This window comes from Amblyraja radiata, chromosome 34 (assembly GCF_010909765.2).
Source record: "Amblyraja radiata isolate CabotCenter1 chromosome 34, sAmbRad1.1.pri, whole genome shotgun sequence".
Taxonomy (NCBI): domain Eukaryota; kingdom Metazoa; phylum Chordata; class Chondrichthyes; order Rajiformes; family Rajidae; genus Amblyraja; species Amblyraja radiata.
In genome coordinates, this window is record NC_045989.1 from 17,054,500 (window position 1) to 17,081,952 (window position 27,453).

The 27,453-nt window shown below is 47.3% G+C and overlaps 1 long non-coding RNA gene across 1 annotated transcript; it reads left to right on the top strand.

Moving 5' to 3' along the window:
* Positions 1 to 811: 811 nt before the first annotated feature.
* Positions 812 to 2,660, top strand: LOC116991610. Its single transcript, XR_004416839.1, has 2 exons — positions 812 to 1,098; positions 2,138 to 2,660. It is a non-coding gene; the product is annotated as an uncharacterized LOC116991610 (long non-coding RNA).
* Positions 2,661 to 27,453: the final 24,793 nt, after the last annotated feature.

Here is a 27,453-nt window from a genome sequence, read left to right on the forward strand (position 1 = left end):
ACCAGTGTGGCCCAGTTCAGTGTGACCCAGTGTAACACAGTGTGGCCCAGGTTAGTGTGGCCCAGATCAGTGTGGCCTTGTGTGAGCCAGTGTGGCCCAGGTCAGTGTGATCCAGTGTAACACAGTATGGCCCAGGTCAGTGTGATCCAGCTCCCCAAACCGAGCCCAGTTGAGCTCAACCATACCCAACAGATTCAGGTCAGGTAACAAATGATGTTGCCTCAGGTTCGAGCTGGAGTTCCTAGTTTGTACGTGGCCAGCTGGTTTGAATCAGGCCAAGTTTGGTGATTTGGTGATTTAATTTTAAACTCGCAATGCTCATCCAGAGTGGCAAACGCTGCCCCACAAACCGTCTCTGACGGAGGAGAGAAAGCTACTCATGAGGCCAGCTGTTCTTCCACATCTGGCTTTGGGGACATTTAAAAAAAAATTCAAAATATACTTTATTCAAGTAAATAAAATGTTACAAAACAGGAATCGTGAAAAAAAACTTCCTCCGACATTCTCGGGGGCTGTACAAACATTCAATATGTTTTACACAAATGACATGGGCTAGAGTTGAAGTGAGTGGGTCACGCAGACTTGTGAGCATCGCTGGGTGTTTGCTGCCCTTTATTGAAACAGTCTGGGATATCGCCAGCACTGCGAGCGAGCGTATCCCCGAGACTCTCCCCTTGGCAAGTTCCACTGCTGCTTTGTTTACTATCTCGCTGCCCTGGTAACATGGCATAAGCTGAGCTCCACCTACGAAGAAGACTGCAGCCAGCAGATACATGTTTACCACTCCGGACAATCGCATTAACCGCAGCCTAGCAACCAGCCAAATCGCTTTGACTTGGTTACAATTGTTCAACACACACTTACCTTTCATCTCACTGTGTTAGTCCCATGTTTTTTTTTGTCTTGAGCCTGTTCTGCTTGCGGCTCTGGGTGTTGCCGTGAGAACGCTGTGGGATAAATCAGTCACCGGGACCCAGCAAGTAACTTGGTCTGCTGGACCCTTTAACTAGGAATTAAAGTCAGGAGATTGCACCAGACCCAACGGTAGCTCTTGGATCTGACCTAAAGCAGCTCCAATCAATTTAAAAGGCTGAGCAGGTAAGAGAAAGTTTATTTGCTTGTTATTCTATCATCAATGCTCATCAAAAACTGGCATAGCTCTAAACACATGAAAATCCCTTCATTCATTCCTACCCACCCGATTCACCCCCTCCCCAGGTACTTTCCCTTGCAACCTCAGGAGATGCAACACCTGTCCCTATACCTCCTCCCTCGCCTTCATCCAGGGACCCCGACAGTCCCTCCATGCTGAGCCAGATTCACGTGACCCTCCTCTGAGCTCAGCTTTTGCACCCATGTTCTCAATGTGGCCTCCTGTGCATCAGTGAGACCAAGCATATACTCAGCGACCATTTCACCAAACACTTGTGCTCCGTCTGCCAAGGCCTACTGGATGTCCTAGTTGCTAACCATTTTAACCCCCCTTCTCATTCCCATCCTGACCTTTCTGTCCTGGGTCTACTCCATTGTCAGAGTGAGGCAACATGCGAACTGGAGGAACAGCACTTCATATTCCACTCGGGTTGCTTATAATCTAATGGTATAAACATTGAAAACTCCAATTTTAGATAACCTCCAACATCCCCCCTTCCCCCACCCCTTTCTGCTCCCACCCCTCTGCTTTTTCTCCCCCACCCCCCACCCCCCACCCCCAACTCCGACATTCCTTCCTCTGGCTTCACAATTTGCAACTCATAGTCATAGAGTGATACAAGTGTGGAAACAGACCCTTCGGCCCAACTTGCCCACACCGGCCAACATGTCCCAGCTGCACAACTCCTCCACATGTCTGGCTCACACCTTCTACTCTAATCTCTGTCCTCTCTTCCAGCTCTCTCCCCCACTCACCCCTCCACCATAATAACCTGAAAAGTCACCCTTCCACATTCTCCAGAGATGCTGCCTGACCTGCTGTTACTCCAGCACCTTGTGTCCTTTTGTGTATTAACCAATATCTGCAGTTATTTGTTTATTTATTACAGAGAGCCTTTCCAGGAAGACCCACACTGCTCCCAAAAAAAAGATAAAGACTTGAAATGAATTTAACAGTAGCTTGATTTTACATTTTATCTGTGAGAATGTCAAAACAAGCCTGGGGTACAATTACTCCTGCTCCCTTCCCCCTTGGGTACCAGAGGATACCAGTCCTGCAGATGCAACAGGCAGTGGAGCGACTGCACAGCGGCAGAGGGCCGAGAGCGCCACGCAGTGGCTACCCGCAGCATATCAGGCAGGTTGAAGCAGAGTTCGCCCGAAGACACAAGTCCCTGGGGCCAGACGGCCTGAAGCAGCTTTTAGAGCGGCTGACCGACAAAGCGGCAGAGAAAGCCAGCGATCAATGTCGAGTGCAACAGGGGAAGCTCGGAGATATCGGCATCCTCAATTCATATGCATGGAAAGGATGGAACTAAGATATGGTTTGCAGAAGGATTTATTACTTAAAAATCACAATCTATGAATTGCTTGAATCTATGAATTAAACGGCACATATCCCTACAGAGTGAAATAGGGAAATGTATAATTGCAATAAATTAGTCGAGCTATCAATATTCTGCACATTTTAAAGAAATGTGAAATGAATAAATGTAGGATTAACATTTGGATTTTGTCTTGACAACATCTGGCGATATTGGCGTTTGCCAAAATTACTGGGCAAATATAAAATTACTTCTGACATGTACATGTACACAGATAAAGATGAAATGTGTAATGGAGGTAGTTGCTATTCCACAGAGTGCTGCTGCTTTCATTTGCAAGAGGTGCTGTACAGAGTCACAACAAAAACATGAACATACCTGCAGAACATACTGTACCCACATTCGGGTATATTGAACATTTAGTGGGACCATCATTCCTATTGAACAACCTCTTTGAACAGTTCATAAGTAATTGAGTAGAATTAGGCCATTCGGCCCAACAAGTCTACTCCGCCATTCAATCATGGCTGATCTATCTCTCCCTCCTAAACCCATTCTCCTGCCTTTTTCCCCATAACCCCTGACACCCGTACTAACCAAGAATCTATCTATCTCTGCCATAAAAATATCCATTGGCTTGGTCTCCACAGCCACCTGTGGCATGAATTCCAAAGATTCACCACCTGTCAGTAACGTTTCCCCTCAACTCAAAATTAGTGATGCAGATTTTTTTTAAAGTTTGTATCATTTTTAATTTTTACTTTTGCTCTGTTTTATATCCATTTCTTAATCCTTAATATTACTTTGATATATTTATTTTACTGAAGATAGTCTGAAGGATCTCAGACCAAAACCACCTATCCAATTCCTCCAGAGATGCTGCCTTATGTTTAGAAGGATGAGGGGTCACCTCATTGAAACAGAATAGTGAAAGGCCCGGATAGAGTGGATGTGGAGAGGATGTTTTCACTATTAGGGGGTCACTTTGCAGGACACTTGCACTTTGTTCACTGGCTATCAGGAGCTCCCGGGTGACAGCCTTCCCTTTGCCACTTCCACATTGACCTATCTGGCCTCAGCCTCCTCCACTGCTGGGGTGAGGCCAAACATCTGAAAAAAGGTCCCCACCCGATACATCACCCATCCTTTTTCTCCAGAGATGCTGCCTGACCCACTAAGTTATTCCAGCACTTAGTGTCTATCTTTGGTATCAACCAGCATCTGCAGTTCCTTCTTTCTACTTCATATTCCACCTGCATTGACTACAACCTAATGGCATAGACATTGACTTCACCAATTTCAGGTAACCCGCATCCGCTCTGTCTCATTCTGTTCCTGACCTTGCCCCTGTCACCATGGTAACCATGAGCATGAAGCTTGTGGGTTCAATTCCCACCACAGACTGAGGGAGTGTAACACTATTGGAGGTGAGGAGCCATTAAGCTGCTGTCCCAGATTGACGATAGATATTTCATGGCACTTCTGCATGGAGCATGAAGGCTATTCCACAGCAACCTAGTCAGTATCCATCCCTCATTATAAGCAGAGAAGACCACTTTAACTTGGCACAATGTTCGGGACAGTCATTGTGGGCCAGAAGGAGTCTTCCTGTGTTGTTCTGTTCTATAAGTTCATAAGTTATAGGAGCAGAATTAGGCCATTTGGTCCATGAAGTCTACTCCGCCCATTCAATCATGGCTGAATTATCTTTCCCTCTCAACCCCGTTCTCCTGCCTTCTCCCCATAACCCCTGACACCTGTACGAATCAATAACCTATCTATCTCTGCCTTAAAAATATCCATTGGCTTGGCCTCCACAGCCTTTTGTCAATAATGTTTTCCCTCACCTCAAAATTAGTGATGCAGGTATTTTTTTTAAATTTGTATAATTTTTAACCTTTACTTTTGGTCTGTTTTTTTTTCCATTTCTTAATCCCATATTATTTCAATGTCTTTGTTTTACTTAAGACAGTCTGAAGGATCTCAGCCTGAAATATCGTCTGTCCAATTCCTCCAGAGATGCTGCCTTGTGTTTAGAAGGATGAGGGGGGGACCTCATTGAAATTCACCAAATAGGGAAAATAATTCAAGACATCCATTGACGTGGCCTCCACGGCTATCTGTGGCACTATGTTCACTTAATATCACTGTGAAAAAGATTATCTGGTCATTTTAACATAATTATTGGTGGGACTTTGCTTACCCTGTTTCCTATAATACTGCACTCCAAAACATCTCACCAGCCACAGAGCACTTGAAACCTTGAAAAATGCTCTGTAAATGCAAGTGCCTTGTTTTCCCACATTTTGTTTAAAGTGCCTGGCGCTACCTATCAGCCTGTGTTGGAACTGCTTAGTTAATTGTGGCCTGTGAACCCCCAAACTTAATTGCATTTCCCATTTAAAAAGTAGCTTTGGAAATGAATTTGAAGAGGCAGTGTAGCATGTTGCCTGGAACCGTGTGCAGTGCAACATGTGGTGTGAGGGAGGGTGATGCAGGGCAGTCAAGGGCAAGTAAGTGTCTGAATAAGGGATCACTTGCAAATGGGAGTCTAATTTATGACACGTAATTATACCATGGAAAATGTTTCCTGCCATGAATAATATTGTAAGGATAGAAATTACATTCCTACAGCCCTGTTATACGGTCAGTGATTGGTGGTGCTGGTGATTTTGCTTTGAATGATCATCTTCAGCAGAAGCGTTGTCAACTTTCTGCAGCCGTTACTAGAGGTGTGGTTCACAATGATCGTGCAGGGCTCATTGTAACCTCTGCAGACTAGGAAATTAAACAAAGGCAATGCCATTGGTGACGAAACATGGCTAAACACAACATGCAAAACTACCTATAATCTCGCAACTCCATGAGGAGGAAAAGTCAAATCCCAACCAGTGGCTGCCCCCAGAAATAAGCAGGGAAAGATAAATCAGGATTGAGACTAAGGGGCCTGTTCCACTTGGGCGTCATTTGCGCATCATTTACGCGACATAATTTACACGTCATGACGCACGAAGCGTGTGTTGTGACGCGCACGTGATGCGCGCAGGGTGCACATTACGCGCGCATTGTACGTGGTGACGTAGGCAGTGACGTGTGGTCGCGCGTGCCGCCCCAGGATCTTGGGATGTACAAAATCTTCGCACGCCACCTACATGACGAGCAAATGACGCCCAAATGGGACAGGCCCTTTAGTCTTCATTAGCTGAACGCATGAATAGAATGATGCTCTCTCTATCAGTATTCACTCAGCTTTCAATGATTAGACCACAAGACTGGAAGAGTTCCTTCTGCCAACAGCAGCATTTGCAAATGATTAACGTCAGGAAGAGATCTTTTGGATTTTTCCAAGTGAATGCGCAAGGAGCCTCCTACCTTCCAATACTCCGCTTCCAAAGCAGACAGTTACTCCTGATCCTAAAGTTAGATATGTCCCACACATGGACGGTGATTGGGAATGCCCCAAAATAAGGAGCCCCAATTGTTACCTTTCCTTACATTACCTGCTCTGATGGTAACTTCAGCCAGGTCCTTCCTGAACAGCCCCTCTACCCATTATCTTATTATCCATCCTGTTGGTCATGGAGTGAAACCGCTCTCGACCTGCATCCCCCACGCCTGTACCTGAAGAGGCACAGTTTAACCAAGGGCAATCAGTGCACATCTGTAAGACCCAGTTATCAGAATGGTTTGAGGAGATTTAGTTTAGTTTAGACATAGGCCCTATGGCCCACTGAGTCTGTGCTGACCAGCGATCACCCCCATATACGAAGACTGCCCAACACACTGGTGACAATTTACAATTTTTACCAAATTCAATAAACCTACACACCTGCATGTCTTTGGAATGTGGGAGGAAACCGGAGCATGCGGAGAAAACCCATACGGTCACAAGGAGAACGTACAAACACCGTACAGACAGCACCCACAGTTAAGATCGAACCCTGGTCTCTGTCGCTGTAAGGCAGCAACTCTACCGCTGCGCCACTCTGCCTCTCTATTTAGATCACAAGGTAGGATATATTTGAAATAGTCACTGTGGATTTTAGCAAAGGGTCCGAAAAAGTTCCACACTAGTAGATGGATGAGGAATGTAAACAGGCGGTGGGCTCCAAGGTAAACCAGCACATGGGGGTAAAAGTCCAGCTGAGATACTCCAGCGCACTGTGTACAATCAGTCTGAAGAAGGGTCCCAATTGGAAACGTCGCCTATCCATGTTCTCCATAGATGCTTCCTGATCCGCTGAGCTACTCTGTGTCTTCTTTCACGTTGGGTTAAAAGTTGGCGATAGACGGAGGTAAATTGACCACGAGTGCCGGTGAATGAAAGGCTGCAGGCAGTGGCATTCAACACTTGCAGAGTGCTTTGGATTTAATCTCATTGGTAGGGATCATGCTTCTGAAGTTTGTGGAATGGTGCCAAGGGTGATGGTGAAGAAGACAGTGGCAACAGTGCTGAACATTAACACGGGACAAGTCAGGGGAAGTCACAAAATGCTGGAGTAACTCAGCAGGTCGGGCAGTATCCCTGGAGAACATGAATAGGTGACATTTTGGGTCGGAACCCTTCTTCAGGGTCCACTTCAGGGATGTTTCCTGACCCACCAAGTTACTCCAGCAATTTGTGTCTTTCCCTGGTAAACGAGCATCCACAGTTCCTTGTTTCTACAAGTTAGGAGAAGTATGAGGGCAGGTGAGGCAGGGGTACATGTGATAGATAGGATACAATACAAGGAAGAGAGGGATTCCTGAGGTAAACATAGAAAATAGGTGCAGGAGTAGGCCATTCGACCCTTCGTGCCTGCACCTACATTAGGTACATGTACACTAATCCTTGAGCATAGTATGAGTGGACATGTTGGTTCAGAGAATATTTTATTGGCTGGGCCGTGGAACATAAGAGAAGAAAGATGAGGAGAATAGAGATCAGTAACAGGTAGGGGGGAGCTCAGGCTTCAGCTTCCTGAAGTCCAAGGATGTAATGAGGAGGTAGATCTAATGCACCCAGCTATGCATCAAATCATCTTCCTTGTTCAATAGTTAGATAATATATATCACTTCTGCAGTTGTCCAGTCTGGCGTTGCGCTGGTTTGATTTAGTTTAGTTTAGTTTACTGTCACGTGTACCGAGATCCAGTCAATATCTTTTTGTTGCGTGCTATCCAGTCAGCGGAAAGGCTATACATGATTACAATCGAGTCTTCCACAGGATAACGGGAATAACGTATAGTGCAAGATAAAGTATAATTAAAGATAGATTGAGGGTCTCCAATGAGGTAGATGGTAGCTCAGGACTGGTTTCCAGTTGTTGATAGGATGGTTCAGTTGCCTGATGACATCCGGGAAGAAACTGTCTGTGAATCTACAGCTCCGCATTTTCACACTTCTGATCCTCTTTTGCCTGATAAGAGGGGGGGGGAGATGAGGGAGTGACCGGGGTGAGACTTGCCCTTGTTTATGCAGGTGGCCTTGCCGAGGCATTGTAAAATGTAGATGGAGTCAATGGAAGGAAGGTTGGTATTTGCAAATGTCTGGGCTGTGTTTACAATTCCCCCGTCTCCCAGGAATAGCCAGCTACATGTATTTCCAGTGCTACTGAAGACCTGCACAGTGAACATGTTGTACATGAGGACAGCCCAGTTTCCAAATCCACCCCTTGGTTGTGAGGGTGACGCATGCAAGAAGTGCCTGTGCGAATGGACCAGGTGGAGCACAATGACCTTAGAATGGTAATCATTGTTGGGAACGTTTAATTCCAAACGCAGAGAGCTGGGAGGAACAGTTTTGTGTAAATTACATTTCCAGGCGATGGCGTTGGGCCAAGGACCAATTGTGTCTCTGTTGGTACTGACACCTTTCTCCAGAACCCAAGGAGAGAGTAGCAGTGTCAACGTTACTGGGGAAAGGCTGTGAATTGAGTCCATCTTACACCACAGGCGCTGCCTGGCCAGCTGGGTAACACTTGCAGTCTCTGATTTTATTTCATCCATCCGGCATCTGCACTTCTTTTATTTTTTGGACCACAACCCTGTTGAGCAAAGAGCAATTAGAACAGCCTCCTCATTACTAAGGGTCAGAGAGATAGCTGGCAAGTAGCACTGTGGGTGTGTATTTCCTCAGACCCGTAGCACCCTCTCCCCTCATCCTGCCCCTGAACTGAAGTCAGATCATTAATACCTGCCGTGCAGTTATCACTTTGTGCATTGACAACTTCTAGTTTTCATTAATATTCTGCAGCTTTAAGGTTTATTGTACTCATAAGACCACTGCTTTGTTACCTCTCTGGTTGCTAAGTAACAGGAGCTCGCTGGAGGCAGGGTTTTTGTCAGCTATTGTTTGCCACTATGGCACTAACTACATATTTTCTTTCAAAATCAATCCTTCAGGACCTCCCCACAGCAGTTGTTGTACTTTATTCCAGCACATGCTGATGAACAGAGGCATTGGACACATCCCTCCATACTCTACTCTATATTAACCAACAAATCACATCGTGGAGAACAATTGTTTTAAATAATGGAACAGTGGAATCACGTGCAGATGTTCCAGGGGTTTCCTGTCTCACAAAACTTACAGATGATTTTAAAATGGTTTTAAAACATGCAACAACATTTAAACACTTATCAGCTTGTATTTAATGGCACACAAAAATGCTGCAGAAACTCAGCGGGTGCAGCAGCATCTATGGAGCGAAGGAAATTTCCTTCGCTCCATAGATGCTGCTGCACCCGCTGAGTTTCTCCAGCATTTTTGTGTACCTTCGATTTTCCAGCATCTGCAGTTCCTTCTTAAACAGCTTATATTTAAAGTTTTTTTGCTGCATCCTATTGTCCCAAATGGCAACAAATGTTTATTTAATCAAGTTGGTTCAGGGAGCAAGGCAACATCTTTCCATTTCCAGAGTGGTTACACTAGTAGGTTGCATTAAGGCTAGAGGCATAATCCACTTACTCTACTTGTTTTGCATTAGATTGAGGTTATAGACCAGTCTGAAGAAGGGTCCCTGACCCAAAACATCGCCTGTCCATTCCCTCCACAGATGCTGCCTGACCTGTTGAGTTCCTCCAGTGCGTTGTGCGTTACATTAGTTTAAAGCTGCTGGGTTCTGAATAGAGACAACCAAACATTAGAAGCAGTCAAGTACACAAAGTGCTGGAGTAACTCAGTAGGTCAGGCTGCATGCCTGGAGAACATGGACAGGTGAGGTTTTGGGACCCTTCTTCAGGCTGATTATCAATTCAGATTTTCTTCCAATGTCCCTTGATGAGAACTCCACAGTCAGGCCATATGGATCACTCCATGGCTTTGTTAGTCAGTATCTATCACAATGGACACAGCAGCCAAAGGGTATAAAGGTAGGGCCTTTCCATGGACTTTGACTCCTTTTGGGTAAGCAGTTGCTTCTTTTGCCTACTTCATTTCAGTAGGAGGTGGGGTCTTTCCTTCCCTGGAAACCTCACACTAGACCTTGCAGATAGTCTAAAGAAAGGTCCCAATCCAAAACATAACCTGTCCATGTTCTCCAGAGATGCTGCCTGACCCACTGCGTTACTCCAGCACTTCGTGCCTTATCTTGTACGATGGGTCAAACTAAACTGTGAGGAAAAGATGTTCTGTCCCTCCGTCAGTGGACTGGCGTCGCACCAATGGGGCCTGGTCTTCAGACACTGGTTGGAATTAAGACTTTTGTGCTATGAACAATTGCCAAAGAGTGCAGAAGATTGTAAAGCACACGTTGTTCTTTGCAGATAAGTCTGGACTTACCACCCGTGGATCTCACAGAATCTCATTATGATAGAAATCAAGTTCAAGAGAGTTTATTGTCATGTGTCCCTGATAAGACAATGAAATTCTTGCTTTGCTTCAGCACACAGAACATAGTAGGTATTTACTACAAAACAGATCAATGTGTCCATATAGAAACATAGAAATTAGGTGCAGGAGTAGGCCATTCGGCCCTTCGAGCCTGCACCGCCATTCAATATGATCATGGCTGATCATCCAACTCAGTATCCCGTACCTGCCTTCTCTCCATACCCTCTGATCCCCTTAGCCACAAGGGCCACATCTAACTCCCTCTTAAATATAGCCAATGAACTGGCCTCGACTACCCTCTGTGGCAGAGAGTTCCAGAGATTCACCACTCTCTGTGTGAAAAAAGTTCTTCTCATCTCGGTTTTAAAGGATTTCCCCCTTATCCTTAAGCTGTGACCCCTTGTCCTGGACTTCCCCAACATCGGGAGCAATCTTCCTGCATCTAGCCTGTCCAACCCCTTAAGAATTTTGTACGTTTCTATAAGATCCCCTCTCAATCTCCTAAATTCTAGAGAGTATAAACCAAGTCTATCCAGTCTTTCTTCATAAGACAGTCCTGACATCCCAGGAATCAGTCTGGTGAACCTTCTCTGCACTCCCTCTATGGCAATAATGTCCTTCCTCAGATTTGGAGACCAAAACTGTACGCAATACTCCAGGTGTGGTCTCACCAAGACCCTGTACAACTGCAGTAGAACCTCCCTGCTCCTATACGCAAATCCTTTTGCTATGAAAGCTAACATACCATTCGCTTTCTTCACTGCCTGCTGCACCTGCATGCCTACTTTCAATGACTGGTGTACCATGACACCCAGGTCTCGCTGCATCTCCCCTTTTCCTAGTCGGCCACCATTTAGATAATAGTCTGCTTTCCTGTTTTTGCCACCAAAATGGATAACCTCACATTTATCCACATTATACTGCATCTGCCAAACATTTGCCCACTCACCCAGCCTATCCAAGTCACCTTGCAGTCTCCTAGCATCCTCCTCACAGCTAACACTGCCCCCCAGCTTAGTGTCATCCGCAAACTTGGAGATATTGCCTTCAATTCCCTCATCCAGATCATTAATATATATTGTAAATAGCTGGGGTCCCAGCACTGAGCCTAGCGGTACCCCACTAGTCACTGCCTGCCATTGTGAAAAGGACCCGTTTACTCCTACTCTTTGCTTCCTGTTTGCCAGCCAGTTCTCTATCCACATCAATACTGAACCCCCAATGCTGTGTGCTTTAAGTTTGTATACTAATCTCTTATACACACATGAATAAATAAAATGATGAAGTGCAAATAACAGATGATTGGTTATTAATAATCAAAGTTTTGTCCGAGCCAGGTTTAATAGCCTGATGGCTGTGGGAAGTAGCTATTCCTGAACCTGGTTGTTGCAGTCTTCAGGCTCCTGTACCTTCTACCTGAAGGTAGCAGGGAGATGAGTGTGTGGCCAGGATGGTGTGGGTCTTTGATGATACTGCCAGCCTTTTTGAGGCAGCGACTGCGATAAATCCCCTCGATGGAAGGGAGGTCAGAGCCGATGATGGACTGGGCAGTGTTTACTACTTTTTTGTAGTCTTTTCCTCTCCAGGGCACTCAAGTTGCCATACCAAGCCACGATGCCCAACTGGTCAGCATGCTCTCTACTGTGCACCTGTAGAAGTTAGAGAGAATCGTCCTTGACAAACCGACTCTCCGTAGTCTTCTCAGGAAGTAGAGGCGCTGAATGAATGGAAAGGAAAATGAATGGAAAGGAAGATTTACATTTCTATGGGACGAGCTTAAATGGGGCATCTTGGTCATTATGGACGTGTTGGGCCAAAGGGCCTGTTTGCGTGCCCTATGACTCAATGACTCAGGCAAAATTCGCCTGCACCTCTCCAGTATTAGCACAATGTTGTTCGTCTGAAAAGAGATGTGGAGCCATGCTCCTTCAGCACTAAACCCAAGTTCTTGAAGTGGGGTACACAAAAAAACTGGAGAAACTCAGCGGCTGCAGCAGCATCTATGGAGCGAAGGAAATAGGCAATGTTTCGGGCCGAAACCCTTCAGGGTTGCCTATTTCCTTCGCTCCATAGATGCTGCTGCACCTGCTGAGTTTCTCCAGCTTTTTTGTGTATCTTCGATTTTCCAGCATCTGCACAGTTCCTTCTTAAACATTCTTGAAGTGTGGACTCGGACCCCACAACCTGTTAGCTCAGAGGGAAGAAGGGTGCCACCAACTGTGCCAACACCAACACACACTAGACCAGGGACCGGTACCACTTGGCTGGTGCCTCTCTCTCCCAAAGTCCGAAGTTTGTGATTTCAGGTCACATTCCGGAGTTGTGACCTTACAATCCAGCCTGACACTTCAGTACAGCTCCGAGCAAGTGCCGCATATTGTCACTGGATCTTTTATCATCCGATGAAAATCTTTCAACAATAAATCCCTCCGTACTGCAATAGAATTTCTCAATTTAAATGGATTCAAACCAAGGATCAATAGAAGTACGTTTTAGAAAATGAAGTAATTTACAATGTTGTGTTGCAGATGATAGACTCTGGGTGAAGTCTCCAATTCTGTGTAATAGGAGTTTCTCACCATGATAGAGTCTGCCTGTAAGGGTTCAATTTTAAAGCAGGGCATCTTGTAATGTCCTATCACATGCACATTCTCAGCTAAAGTTTATGATTAATGTTTCTTTTATGTTTTCTTGGCAACCTCATGATGATTCATCTCTGTAAGGAAACACATTCTGAAAAGGAATTATAATACTAAGCATGAAAGGCAGCATCTGTGGAGAAAGATTTTTATACCAATACTTTTCATCGTCCAGCTAAACAATAAATCTGCTTCTATATCCATAAGCACTTAGTTTTTCTAGGATTTTCAATTCTGAAGGCATTGAATCTTAAAAGATATGGAACAGAACAGGCCCTTCAGCCCACCAAATCTGTGTCCACCAAACATAATCTCCACTCCTAAACTGGGTTGGCTACATTTTTGCGCCACGCTCCTGATATTATGGCACCCGGTACAGAGGGGGGGAGGTAGACAAAAATGCTGGAGAATCTCAGCAGGGTGAGGCAGCATCTACGGAGTGAAGGAAATAGGCAACGTTTCGAGCCGAAACCCTTCTTCAGCGTTTCGGCCCAAAACATTGCCTATTTCCTTCGCTCCATAGATGCTGCCTCACCCGTTGAGTTTCTCCAGCATTTTTGTCTACCTTCCAGCATCTTAAACAGAGGGGGGAGAGGGGAGTCTCCCTATCGGCCTGCTCCTGGGCCTGGCCAAGATGGCGGGTCCAGGCAGCTGGTAGTTGATGGCCACACCAGGGTCGACTGCCTGCCCCTTTACCGGGCCTATGTCCGTGTCCTGGAGAGGGAACACGCCGTATCCACGGGGACTTTGCAGGTCGCCACGGGAGGTCGAGTGTATTGTTGATAAAGTTGGCGATATATTAATGTGATGACCCTTTGTAAACTGTCAACATAGGCAGCCTCTGATTGTGTCAATAGTCTGTATGTTCATTTTTATTTTTTGAATAAAAGTATTTGTATAATAAAAAATAAAAATAAATTTAAACTAGGCTGAAGCTCCTGTGCCACACTGAGGGAGCGCAGTATCGTCAACCCCAACGTCATATTGTTTTAAACACAAGAGGATCCACTGCATTACTTGTGGAAGAACGAGGAGATTATCTTTGTGTTTTGTTAACCCCCCCCCCCCCCCCCTCCCATCCCACATAACATCAACCAAACAATATAAAAGGTTATTTTTTTCATTACTGTTTGCGAGAATTTGCAGCACCCAATCTGGTTGCCATCTTTGTCTACATTACTACAGGGTCGTCTGTTTATGAGTCAGCTCTCTGTTGTGAAGCTCTTTGGGATATCCAGAGGGTGTAAGGGCTCCAGATTAATCTTTCCTTCCTCTGTTGCTGCTTCCTGTAAGTGTCATGGAAGGTCCAGTCAGGGAATTAACTCAATTAGGCCGTCCAGATATAACTCCAAATAATCTGTCTGATCCCATGGTGAGGTGGCATTTTAGTAGGAGTGAATGAGAGTTGGTCCAGTTCTAATCATGGGCCACAGACCCCATTAAAGTGCTGCCCAAGATGGTGAATGACAGTAGCTCAGTCGGAACAAGAGGCTCCTTCTCTCCTCCACAGCACAGCTTCAGAAAGTTTACTGATAGTCGGCACGCTTGAATGAATTGATCACATCGCTGCAAGCGCTGGTACTGTGAGAGAATTCGTAGTGAGCATTCGCAGGTTATGTATTCCTTACACCCCTGTTCACTGTTCAGCAGAAGACCTCTTTGAACTTGGATTTGCCTCCTTGTGCAAGAGCCGACTGCACAGAGAATTGTAAGGCAGAGATTGCAGGGGGGGGGGGGAGCTGCACTGAGGTTTGCAGTGATTGAACCTCCGACACTCGAGAGCAAACTAGCAATACTTGTACATTCTGAATCTGATCAGGAGCTTGTCTTTGCTTTGATTTCTTTGCCAAGGGGCATAGATCCCAATCCTCTGATCCCTGACCCAGAAACTGTTTCTTCTTATTTGCTGTTTCTTTTTTCTACTTCTTGCTGTCAAGAGGCTTTTAGACATGCGGGGAATGGAGGGGTACGGATCACATGCTGACAGGGGCATCATGTTCGGCACAGACCTTGTGGGCAGTAGGGGATTGTTTTTGTGTTGTACTGTTCTATGTTCTATGTTTCATAATTTTGAATGCAGATTATTTTTATTCCCATAAAGATCTTTGGTCCAAGCAGAACGATTCTGACTTCAGATTTTTGACGTTAGACTTTAGAAATACAGCGTGGAAACAGGCCCTTCGGCCCACCAAGGCCACACCGATCAGCAATCACCCCGTACACTAGCACTATCCTACGCACTAGGGACAATTTACACCTTGCAGAAGCCTTTTAAGCTACAAACCTGTACATCTTTGGAGCATCTGGAGAAAAACCCACGCAGGTCCCAGGGACAACATACAAATTCCATACAGACAGTACCCATAGTCAGAATCAAACCAGAGTCTCTGGCGCTGTAAGGCAGCAACTCTACCGCTGCACCACTGTGCTAACTTCTCTATTCTCGCCATGTAACTGATGTCATTCATTTCTGATAAAATGCTGTCAATATCGTATCTGCACATCCTTCAGTGAAATTATGGGCTGCCATTGAGTCACGGAAACAGGCCCTTTGACCCAGTCACCCATGGCGACCAACATGCCCCATCCAAACCAGTCCACTTTGTCCACGTTTGGCCTTTGTCCCTCTCCTATCCATGTACCTATCCGAGACTCTTTTAAATGTTGCTATGGTACTTTGCCACAGCAACCTCCTCTGACAGCTCATTCTATATACCACCACCATCTGAGTGAAAACGTTGCCCCTCAGATTCATATTAATTCTTGCCTCTCTCACCTTAAACTTATGAGATCTGGTTTTTGATTGTGCTTTTCACACAGAGAGTGGTGAATCTCTGGAATTCTCGGCCACAGAAGGTAGTTGAGGCCAGTTCTTTGGCTATATTTTAGAGGGAGTTAGATGTGGCCCTTGTGGCTAAAGGGATCAGGGGGTATGGAGAGAAGGCAGGTACAGGATACTGAGTTGGATGATCAGCCATGATCATATTGAATGGCGGTGCAGGCTCGAAGGGCCGAATGGTCTACTCCTGCACCTAATTTCTATGTTTCTATGTTTCTATGTTTCACCCTATCCCCTCATAATTTTACACACCTTTTTATATCTTGATTGGAGTTAAAATCTAGTAATAAAATCTGTGAAGGTGAGAGTTCTCCTGGCAGGCAGCCCACCCAGTGTGGAAATCTACACACATTGAGCTGGCTTCCTTCCACACATAGACTTTGGTTTGCAAGCCCATTATTTCGCCGAAGCTGCTGTACTTTGAATAACCACAAGATGTCACTTCATCTTCAGGAGCAGGTCTTGAGGGACTGAGGAGTTAAGTCTCCCACCCTGTGTTTCTGCCACTAGGAGCAGGCAGTTCGATTAGAACGCGTCATTATTGTTATGAACTCTTGCTCTCCTACATCAGTGTTTCCTTTGATTCTAAACTACAGGGCGTTGACAAGTCCTGCCCTTTTTATTTTCCTATTTCCTATCTCGGAACAGTTCATCAATAACATTTCCATCAGATCTTTTTTTTTTTTTGCAGCTTCCTAATCAAATGACAGCACTTAGGTTAAACCTAATGATCTATTGAGCTCAGCTGAGAATCCATTGTCACAGACATCATTTATTTATTTTTTTAGTCGAAAGGCCACAAATGCCACAAATCCTTCCAAATTTAATGGAGAATGGGTGTGGGGAATAGTAAGCAGGGGGAGGGGGAGAAATGAAAAGCGAGCATCTAAACATCTTTCAGTGCCTCAGGAGATCCAAAGCACTCTAGCAGAAAAGCTAATTTACAGTTCTGTGCAAGAATGCAACCAAACCCCGCAGCGCTGTGTGCAGATGAGGATAGGAGATGAGAAGCATGGAATTAGCAGGTTTGTTCCCTGGGGAATGCTCTCGACTATAATCACACAAGTACTCAGTCACAGTGGCCCGTGCCCATGTCAGCTCAGTGTCACTGTGTGCAGGTCGTCATCCCTGGAATACAATGGATATGAAGGACCAGGAGTCGATGATGGCACAACCCCCTAATGCCGTCCATCTGCCAGGTTAAATGGGCTTTCACGGGCAGTCGGGACTTCCAGGCAGATATTAATCCATGTTCTCCAGGGATCCTGCCTGGTCCACTGAGTTACTCCAGTACTTTGTGTTCCATGTTTGTAAACCACATCTGCAGTTTCTTGTTTCTAGATAATACTCTTTGTTTCCTGTCTGACAACCAATTTTCTATCCATGTCAGTACCCTACCCCCAATACCATGTGTTCTAATTTTGCCCATTAATTTCCTATGAGGGACCTTATCAAAGGCTTTCTGAAAACCAAATCAGATAATACAATACTTCAATGCAATCAAGCCAATCTCAAGTACAATAGGTACTGCAAAAGGAAAGATACAGTGTCCAGAATATAGATCTCTCCATTGTAGCTCTCCAGCATGGAGCTAGATGCAGCGTGAGTTATAGTATATACATCCTTGAACATTTTATCTTTAGCTTGCAGTTTTGGTGTCTTTTTAGATCATGCCTCATTCATTAGATTTGTGCCTGGACTGGTGGATGCAGGACTGTGGTCAGAACAGTTGAGGGTGGAAGGATGGGCTGAGACAAATCAAGCTGGATTGGAAGATTATTTTCAGCATTGACTACTTAAAGTTATGCTTTGGCGCATCGTTGGGTAGACATGACCATATGTTCAACGATGGCCACACTGGCAGAGATGGGTGAAAACCTGCTGAACCAGAAATAAAGGAGTCAATTGAAAGCCCAACCCTGTCCTGCAGGGTCACGGTAAGAAAGAACTACATTTACTGCCGCAGAGAGGGGTGAGGGTGAGAATCAAACAAAGTGGGGCGGTGGTTCCTATGTGGGGTCATTTATCAGTACTGAACATACAAGAGGCGAGTTGAGAACTGTTTGTGCATTTCAACTGTACTATAAGCTTTTGTAGATATTAGTGTAGATCAAGTGATCCTTGCTGGAGATGAACCAAGTCTGGATGTTGAGCTGCTTAAGCACACACTGATCTGTTTTGTAGTAAATGCCTACTATGTTCTGTGTGCTGAAGCAAAGCAAGAATTTCATTGTCCTATCAGGGACACATGACAATAAACTCACTTGAACTTGAACTTGAACTAACACAAAGTGCTGGAGAAACTTAGCGGGTCAGGCAGCATCTGTTGGGGAAATAGACTACATTTCAGGACTTGAGACTGGTGGAATAGAGGGGGGGGGGGGGGGGGAGGGTGTAAAGAAAAATGGAAAAGAGAGCTGGAGGAAGGGCATTGTTTCTGCATGGTGGGTGCCCAGCATTAGGGAGGGGATGACCATTTTACAGCCCTTCCAGTACGATGAACAATGAAAACATCACAAAATATCATTTCCACTAGTGGGAGAGTCTAGGACCGGAGGCCATAGCCTCAGAATAATAGGACATAACCTTAGAAAAGAGATGAGGAGGAATAGTCAGAGGGTGGTGAATCTGTGGAATTCATGGCTACAGAAGGTTGTTGAGGCCAAATCAATGGATATTTTTAAGGTGGAGAATGACAAATTCTTGATCAGTACGGGTGTCAGGGGTTTTGGGGAGAAGGCAGGAGAATGGGGTTGAGATGGAAAGATAGATCAGCCATGATTGATTGGCGGAGTAGACTTGATGCTGGGCCGAATGGCATAAATTTTGTTCCTATAACTTATGAACTTATGAACAGGTGAAGAGCCAGAGCCCACTGCTAAATATGTGGAACTAGCCATTCTTACAACAGACTCCACGTTCGCATCAAGTTTCACAAAACAATGCTGCACCAATGTAAGGGGGAGGTGCCATTTTACAGGCAGAACCACACACGACTGCAGGTGATCTGCACCTTCCTTCCACAGGTAGGAGCCCTCTGATGACTGCAGGGTTCACTATCCAGGGTCCATGCAGTAGGGCTGCTGCAATTTGCCCTGTGCAGTGCATCAACAGAGTGCGGAGGGAACTGTAAACGTCACGCACCCTCCAGACACACACTGTTTCACTTCTGAAATACCTGCTGGATACAGACCATCAAACCCTTCACACAAGTTCACTGAGTTTTACTGAGCAAAATTCCATCATTTTGAACAAAAATAACATCTCACAAAGAAGGGTCTGGAGAAGGGCACCCGACCCAAAATATCACCTATCCATGTTCTCCAGAGATAGACACAAAGTGACACAAAGAGTAACACAATGGGTCAGGCAGCATCTCTGGAGAAAAAGGTGGCGTGATATTTTGGGTCAGGCTGGATGCTGCCTGACCTCCTGAGATACTCCAGCACTCTGTTGGGGGGTTTTTTTAAACCAGCATCTGCAGTTCCTTGCAGTTACAGTCCATCTCAATTGAATTGCAGATTTCTGGGGAAATCCTGAGATCCCGGAGCCTTTAGATCACAAGTATTTGACTACATTGGTCGCTGATATAAACCACACATTTGCCCTCTGGTTCCTGGCAGTCATTGATTGAGTGATTGTGAGTCACCAGAATCCCCCCCCCCCCCCCCCCCCCCCCCTCACCAGAGTTACACCCACTTTGTCACAGTGCAATCCCAATGGATGGGGTCGATCACAACTTCACATTCACGTTTTGAACGATTTCATGATCAATGTTGCCCTCTGGCTCGTGACTGTTAGTGTGTATTAACCTCATACATCTTCATGGGCAGAGACATTCACTTTATTGGACTTGTTCTGTCCAAGTTCCACGCACTCCCACTGATGCACGGAGATGACTTTAGCTTACAGGATTAGAGACTTCATTTTTGGATGCACGTACAAAATAAATATTTAATGATGGGCACTGCAACCACATTGGTATAAAGATATAGCTGAATATATTGAGATTATATTGGGACTACAATGTACAGTATACTGAGAATACATTTCCAGTCAGGAAAACTATAACGACACAGACAAGAAACTCTAATAGATGACAAAGTATTCATCAGGATTCTTAATCGCTGGCCTTTATCCATTAATCCTCTGCTTAAAGAGGATCCTGCAGCACATACGGGCCTGTTTAAGTGTTGCAGAAAGCTGCCAGCGTTTGGCCACTTATAATTCCTTCTCAAAGTCTGGCAGTTCAGTGAGATGTCCTCACCTTCCACTCATGGGCCAGTTGAGAGTAGAATACGCGATCGAGCTTTGAGGGCATTTCCGTCGCTCGACCACTCGGAAATGCTGAGCAACCCTGGAAATAAAACACTTGGCTCCGCTCACACTCTGCTGCTGGCTGTGACTCATTATGTAAATGTACCGCCAGAAGATGAAGGGAGAAATTGCTGCCCTCATCCGCTCTTTACTTTGCATTCAACTCAACAACTGTCCATACATATTTAAATTAGATTATAACCGCGATTGCTTTCAGCATTGCTCCCAATGCTATAAATTTCATGTAAATGTGTAAACCTTGTGAAACTGCGTCGCATCTTTCACTGGAAGCAGACTGTCTTGAACGTGATGTTTCCACTGTGTATGGGAAGCGGAATTCAAAGCAGGCCTGCACAAACCTGGAGACTCTTTGGGCTACTGACATCACACACTCGCAGTCTGTTACCAGGAAGAGTACACACAGCATGATGGCTACAACTTTGCCAAAGCTGACGTGGAAATCACACGGTCTACAAGATGCTTTCATTTCTACGCCATAAAAAGCAGAACTGTTGCAGAATTCAATCCCCTGAAATGGTTGCATTTTATTAACAGGGGCGCAGCGGTAGAGTTGCTGCCTCACAGCATCAGAGACCCGGGTTCGATCCTGACTACGTTCTCCCTGCGACCGTGTGGGTTTTCTCCAGGTGCTCTGGTTTCCTCCCACATCCCGAAGATGTGCGGGATTGCAGGTTAATTGGCTTCTGCAAATTGTGAATTGTCCCTAGTGTGAAGTATTATGTTAGTGTATGGGGTGACTGCAGGTTGGCATGGACTCGGTGGCCTGAAGGGTCTGCATCCACACTGTATATCTGAAGTTTAAATTTATATTAAGGCTATATTTAAGAGGGAGTTAGATGTGGCCCTTGTGGCTAAAGGGATCAGGAGGTATGGAGAGAACGCAGGTACAGGATACTGAGTTGGATGATCAGCCATGATCATATTGAATGGCGGTGCAGGCTCGAAGGGCCGAATGGCCTACTCCTGCACCTATTTTCTATATTTCTATGTTAAGCCTAAACAAGGAGAGGTTGGCTTCTGTCAGATCTTTGCCTCAATCTAATGACAATGAATGCACAATTTTAACACCACTGATTGCAAATGCGCTGTACTTTGTCGGCCATTTTGTCACCTCCCTGAACATGTGCTGCTTGACCTACTTTTATGTGACCTGTGTAACTAAGTGTAGCATGCGATACATTGCAACACACTATCAGTTACCATGACATCCCTCCCTTATCAAACAAACAAAAAGTGGACATGCTTCCAGGAGAAATCTCCCGATTGGTAAGATCAAGCAGGGAAGGGTGGCGCCTTGAAGTTCGAAAGCACATGTTCCAAAAACGTAATGACTGTGAAGAGAGGAATAATGTTTAACTTTGAACAAATATGACACTGTATTGATTGTCACGGAGCCCAAGGTTGCTTTACCACAGCCTTTATGTTTATAGAATTGATCCATGCTCCATTTCTGTCAGGTGACTATTAATTTATGCTGTAGATTCACATGTGTTGACTTTGTAAATCAACACTCTGATGATCATTTGCCTGTATTTGTCTATGACTACAGTAAACTCCATGTTATATAATTGTCATAGTCATGCAGCACCAAAACAGGCCCTTCAGCCCAACACTTCCATGCCAACCAAGATGCCCTATCCCAGCTAGTTCTCATTTGACAGCACCTGCCGATATATCTCTTTAAAGGCTGCACAATGGCGGAAAAGCAGATTTGCTGCCTCACACCCCAGAGAGCCGCATTCAAACCTGATCTCCAGTGTTGTCTGTGTGGAGTTTGCACGTTCTCCCAGTGACGGCATGGGTTTCCTCTGGGTGCTCCGGTGTCACAGTCTGCCCTCTCCTCATTCTCATCCACTTCACCTCCCAGTACTTTTCCACCGGTCCCTCCTTCTCCTCGCCTGCCACTCCCCTCTCATCAGTCCAACTCTCCTCACCTGTTGCACTCAGTTGCCTCTGATCACCAATTAACCCGGTATATAGACTCTCCTCACCATTCACACAGTGCCAGATTGTTCTCAGCATTCATGCAAGACTCTCCAGCAACTTCTCGACTTCCTGCCTGGCTTCGACTCTCCTTTCGTCTGTCCCTCGTTGGTTTGTTTGCATCGTGTGTTGGATCTCCTGGTTACCGGACTTTCCGCTACCCCGACTACGTCTCCTGCCTGCCCCTCTTCGGAACCCTCGCTCAATCCTGAGCCTCTGTGTGAGTACGGTGTACCCATTCCTGTGTTACTACTCTGTGTTACAGTTTCGTAATAAAGTTCATTACCAACTATACCTGCCTGATTCTGTGCTGCTATTGGGTCCAAGCTATACCCGTTACAGTACAATCTGGCCAACAATGGACTCAGCGCACACAACGTCTCTGTCAAACTGCTTCGAGAGGATTGAGCACACGCTCCTGCAGCACGAAGCTATGCTCACTGCCTCCAACTCCGAGGTTCGACAGGCTGTGTCAAACCAAGAGCAAGCATTGGTTGCACTAGCCACCCAGGTCCAACAGCTGACGACCACCCTCGCCCAGGCTACACCCCATGCTTCGCCTCCGGCTCCAACAGCACCAGCTCCCGGTCCGCCAGGACCATCACCTGAGCCCCGGGTGGGAACCCCGGAGCGCTATGCTGGAGACCCGGAGGGCTGCAACCCATTCATCACGAACTGTTCCATTCTCTTTGCCCTACAGCCCTACACCTTCGCCCAGGAAGCGGCGAGAGTGGCATTTACCATTAATCACCTGACTGGCAGAGCTCGGCTGTGGGGAACGGCTGAATGGGAGCAACGCACGCCGGCTTGCTCCTCTTTCCAGGCCTTCGCCGCAGAGCTTCGCAAGGTGTTCGGTGAGGTTTCAATGGGTCCGGACGCTGCGGGAGGTCTGCTGGGGTTGAGCCAGGGGAACCAGAGTGTCGCTGACTTCACCATCGACTTTCGCACCAGGGCTCGTCAGAGTGATTGGAACGCCCCGGCCCAGTGTGACGCTTTCTTGCTGGGCTTGAATGACTATATCAAGGATGAGTTGGTGTCCCACGACCTTCCTTCTTCTCTGGATGGGCTTATCGAGCTAACGACCCGTCTGGACCGACGCATCCTGGCGAGACGTCGGGGAGAGGCGACAGGGTCATTACATCTCCAAGTGTCCAGTAAAAGGCCAGACTCGCCAGTAGCGGAGGAATTACTGGTGAGTCGAACCTCTGAACTTTCCTCTGCCCGACGCCCTCTTTGTCATGCCCGTCTGCTGTTGTCTGATGGTTCTCACACCCTCGCCACCTTCATAGACTCTGGTTGTGACATTAATCTTATGGACAAGGAACTAGCCCGCCAGCTAGCCATCAGTTGTGTTCCCCTGCCTGAACCTGTTCCCGCCAACGCCCTCGACGGCCATCTCCTGGGGACTGTTTCTCACCAGACGGTCCCAGTGCGCATGCTCCTGTCTGGTAATCACCATGAGACCATCCAGTTCCACATCCTGCAGTCTCCCCGTCTTCCCCTCATCCTGGGTTACCCTGGCTTCGGCGACACAACCCCAACATCGACTGGAGGACGGGGGCCATCTTGGGTTGGAGCCCTTCCTGCCACCAAGTGTGCCTGAAGCAAGCCTCAGCTCCTCAACCGGCCACCTGCTCCAGATCTGACGGGGGTCCCAGCCGAGTACCATGACTTTGGGGAGGTTTTTAGCAAGTCTAGGGCCACCTCCCTTCCTCCTCATCGGCCCTATGACTGCGCCATAGACCTCCTGCCTGGTTCCGCTCCTCCTAGGGGTCGCCTTTACTCCCTGTCCGCCCCTGAGAGAGGCGCCATGGAGAAATACATAAACGACTCCTTGGCTGCTGGTCTCATCCGTCCCTCCTCGTCTCCTGCTGGGGCTGGGTTCTTCTTCGTGGAGAAGAAGGACAAATCTCTGCGTCCCTGCATAGATTACCGGGGGCTCAACGGCATCACGGTGAAGAATCGCTACCCTCTCCCACTCATCTCCTCTGCTTTCGAGCTCCTGGAGGGGGCCACCATCTTTTCGAAGTTGGATCTACGCAACGCCTACCACTTGGTCCGCATCAAAGAGGGAGATGAGTGGAAGACCGCCTTCAACATTCCCACGGGACATTATGAATACCTGGTGATGCCCTTTGGCCTCACCAACGCCCCGGCCGTCTTCCAGGCTTTGGTCAATGACGTTCTCAGGGACATGTTGAACAAGTACGTGTTCGTCTATCTTGATGACATCCTCATCTTTTCACGGACCAAGGAGGAACACGTACACCACGTCCAGGCAGTTCTACATCGGCTCCTGGAGAATTCGCTCTTCGTTAAAACTGAGAAGTGCGAGTTTCACTCCCCGTCAGTCTCCTTCCTAGGATACATCGTTGGCCAAGGGAACATCAAGATGGACCCCGCCAAGGTCTCTGCTGTCACCACCTGGCCTGTTCCTGACTCCCGCAAGCAGCTCCAAAGGTTCCTGGGGTTCGCCAATTTTTACCGACGGTTCATCCGTGGCTACAGTACTGTGGCCGCACCCCTCACGGCACTCACCTCCTCCAAGGCTCTGCCGCGGCCGACGAAGCTTTGCAGACACTCAAGACACGGTTTACATCGGCCCCCATCCTCCAAGTTCCGGACTCAGAGAGACAGTTCGTGGTGGAGGTGGATGCCTCCGACGTGGGGGTGGGAGCTGTTCTGTCCCAGCGGGATGCCGGGGACCAGAAGCTCCATCCATGCGCCTTCTTCTCCCGACGCCTAACCCCTGCTGAGAGGAATTATGACATTGGCAACCGAGAACTGTTGGCGGTTAAGTTGGCGTTGGAGGAATGGCGTCACTGGCTGGAGGGAACCGAGCAGCCTTTCTTGGTTTGGACTGACCACAAGAACCTTGAATACCTCCAGTCAGCCAAGAGGCTCAACTCTCGTCAGGCCCGCTGGTCTCTCTTCCTCACCCGCTTCAACTTCTCCCTCTCCTACCGACCTGGGTCCCGCAACGTGAAGCCCGATGCCCTCTCGACAGTTCTTGGCGAAGGAGGAGCCTGCCTCTGGCCCCAATACTATCCTCCCGTCCTCGCACAGGGTTGCCTCCCTCACCTGGGAAGTGGAGGAGAAGGTCAAGGCGGCCTTGGAGAACCAGCCGGGACCCAGCGCATGCCCTCCTGATCGCCTGTTTGTGGTTTCTGCCCTGTGGTCCGACGTCCTTCAGTGGGCCCACAGCTCTCGACTCGTCTGTCATCCCGGCATTCAGCGGACCAAGGAAATGGTGCTACGGAGGTTCTGGTGGGCATCGCTGGAGGAGGACACTCGGGAGTTTGCCAACGCCTGTCTCGTTTGCAACCAGCACAAGGTCTCACACCAAGCTCCTGCGGGTCATCTGCTTCCACTGCCTGTCCCCCATCGACCATGGTCCCACATCTCCCTGGACTTCGTTACCGGCCTGCCCCCATCCAGTGGTCACACCACCATCCCTTTGAGATCCAGAAGGTCATCAACCCATCGCGGGTCCATCCTACGTTCCACGTGTCCAGAGTAAAGCCAGTCCGGGAGAGCTCCCTGATCCCCGCAGTCCCTCCTCCTCGTCTCATCGGTGGAGGCCCCGCCTTTACGGTGCACCGCCTCCTGCGCTCCCGCCGTCGCGGGAGGGGTCTCCAATACCTGGTCGATTGGGAGGGTTACGGTCCTGGGTTCCTGCTCGACACATCCTGGACGCCTCCCTCATCAGGGAGTTTCACCGGCGTCATCCCGACCAGCCGTCCAAGTCCGCCACTCCTAGAGGGGTCGCCGCCCCTGAGACTCTGTCCCCTCTTCCGTCTGAGGCGCCCAGTGACGACGAGACGGAGCTTTCCTCTGATGCCATGGAGGAGGATGCGGACATGGATGTCTCGGACGAATATTAGCCCTCCTCCGGTCCCCCTCCTCCCACCCAACTCTGCGTGGGATTGGGTTTATTTTCTTTATTGTGTTTTTTGTTTTGTTTTTGGGACGTCAGGAGCCGTCCCTTGAGGGGGGGGGGGGGGTTCTGTCACAGTCTGCCCTCTCCTCATTCTCATCCACTTCACCTCTCAGTACTTTTCCACCGGTCCCTCGTTCTCCTCACCTGCCTACCTGCCACTCCCCTCTAATCAGCCCAGCTCTCCTCACCTGTTGCACTCAGTTGCCTCTGATCACCAATTAACCTGGTATATAGACTCTCCTCACCGTTCACACAGTGTCAGATTGTTCTCAGCATTCATGCAAGACTCTCCAGCGATTTCCCGACTTCCTGCCTGGCTTCGAATCTCCTTTCGTCTGTCCCTCGTTGGTTTGTTTGCATCGTGTGTTGGATTTCCTGGTTACCGGACCTTCCGCTACCCCGACTACGTCTCCTGCCTGCCCCTCTTCGGAACCCTTGCTCAATCCTGAGCCTCTGTGTGAGTACGGTGTACCCATTCCTGTGTTACTACTCTGTGTTACAGTATCGTAATAAAGTTCATTACCAACTATACCTGCCTGATTCTGTGCTGCTATTGGGTCCAAGCTATATCCGTTACATCCGGCTTCCTCCCACATCGCAAAGACCTGCAGATTTGTACAATAATTGGCCTCGGTGAAATTACCCCTAGTGTGTAGGTAGTCCATGAGAAAGTGGGATAACATCGAACTATTGTGAACAGGTGATCAATGGTCGGCATAGACTTAGTGGGCCAAAGGGCCTGTTTCCTTGCTGTATTTCTAAACTCTAAAACCTACAACTCAGTTTCCATGCTGTATGAAGCGATGACAATTTCTATAATGTGTAGTACTGTAGTCATGGACAAATATCTTTTCAAAATGTTGTTAAATTTGTTTGCCTATTTCAGAAAAAGCTGCCATCCCAAAGTTTGATTATGCCTTTACACTGCATACAGTGATGGTGAATTGGAGATCACGGTTCAACAGAGATATCTTCAGGAAGTTCATGTGTGGTGTAGAATGAAGCCATTTGGCCCATCAAGTCCACTCCGCCTTTCAATCATGGCTGATCAATCGTTCGCTCCTAACCCCATTCTCCTGCCTTCTCCCCATAACCCTTGACACCCGTAGGTACTAATCAAGAAGTTATCTAGGTTTCACACATCACAAGAGTACTCCAGCCAGCAGAAGCCAATGAAGAGGTTAATGTCAACACCAACAGCTCGTGCCCGAGGGAGGTCATGGATGCAAAGGGTTTCCTGGTTTTACAGCATTACAGAGCCATACTCAGCAACAGGGAGGGCACCAGTTACAGTAAGAAAGCAGGCCTTCCCAAGGCATCTTGCGAGAGAGGGGGGAAGAACATCTATGTGAGCGTGGCTGTACCTGGACGGATGCCAGGAAAGCTAATGGAGGGAAACTTTGTTTCATCCTGAGGATGCGGTCC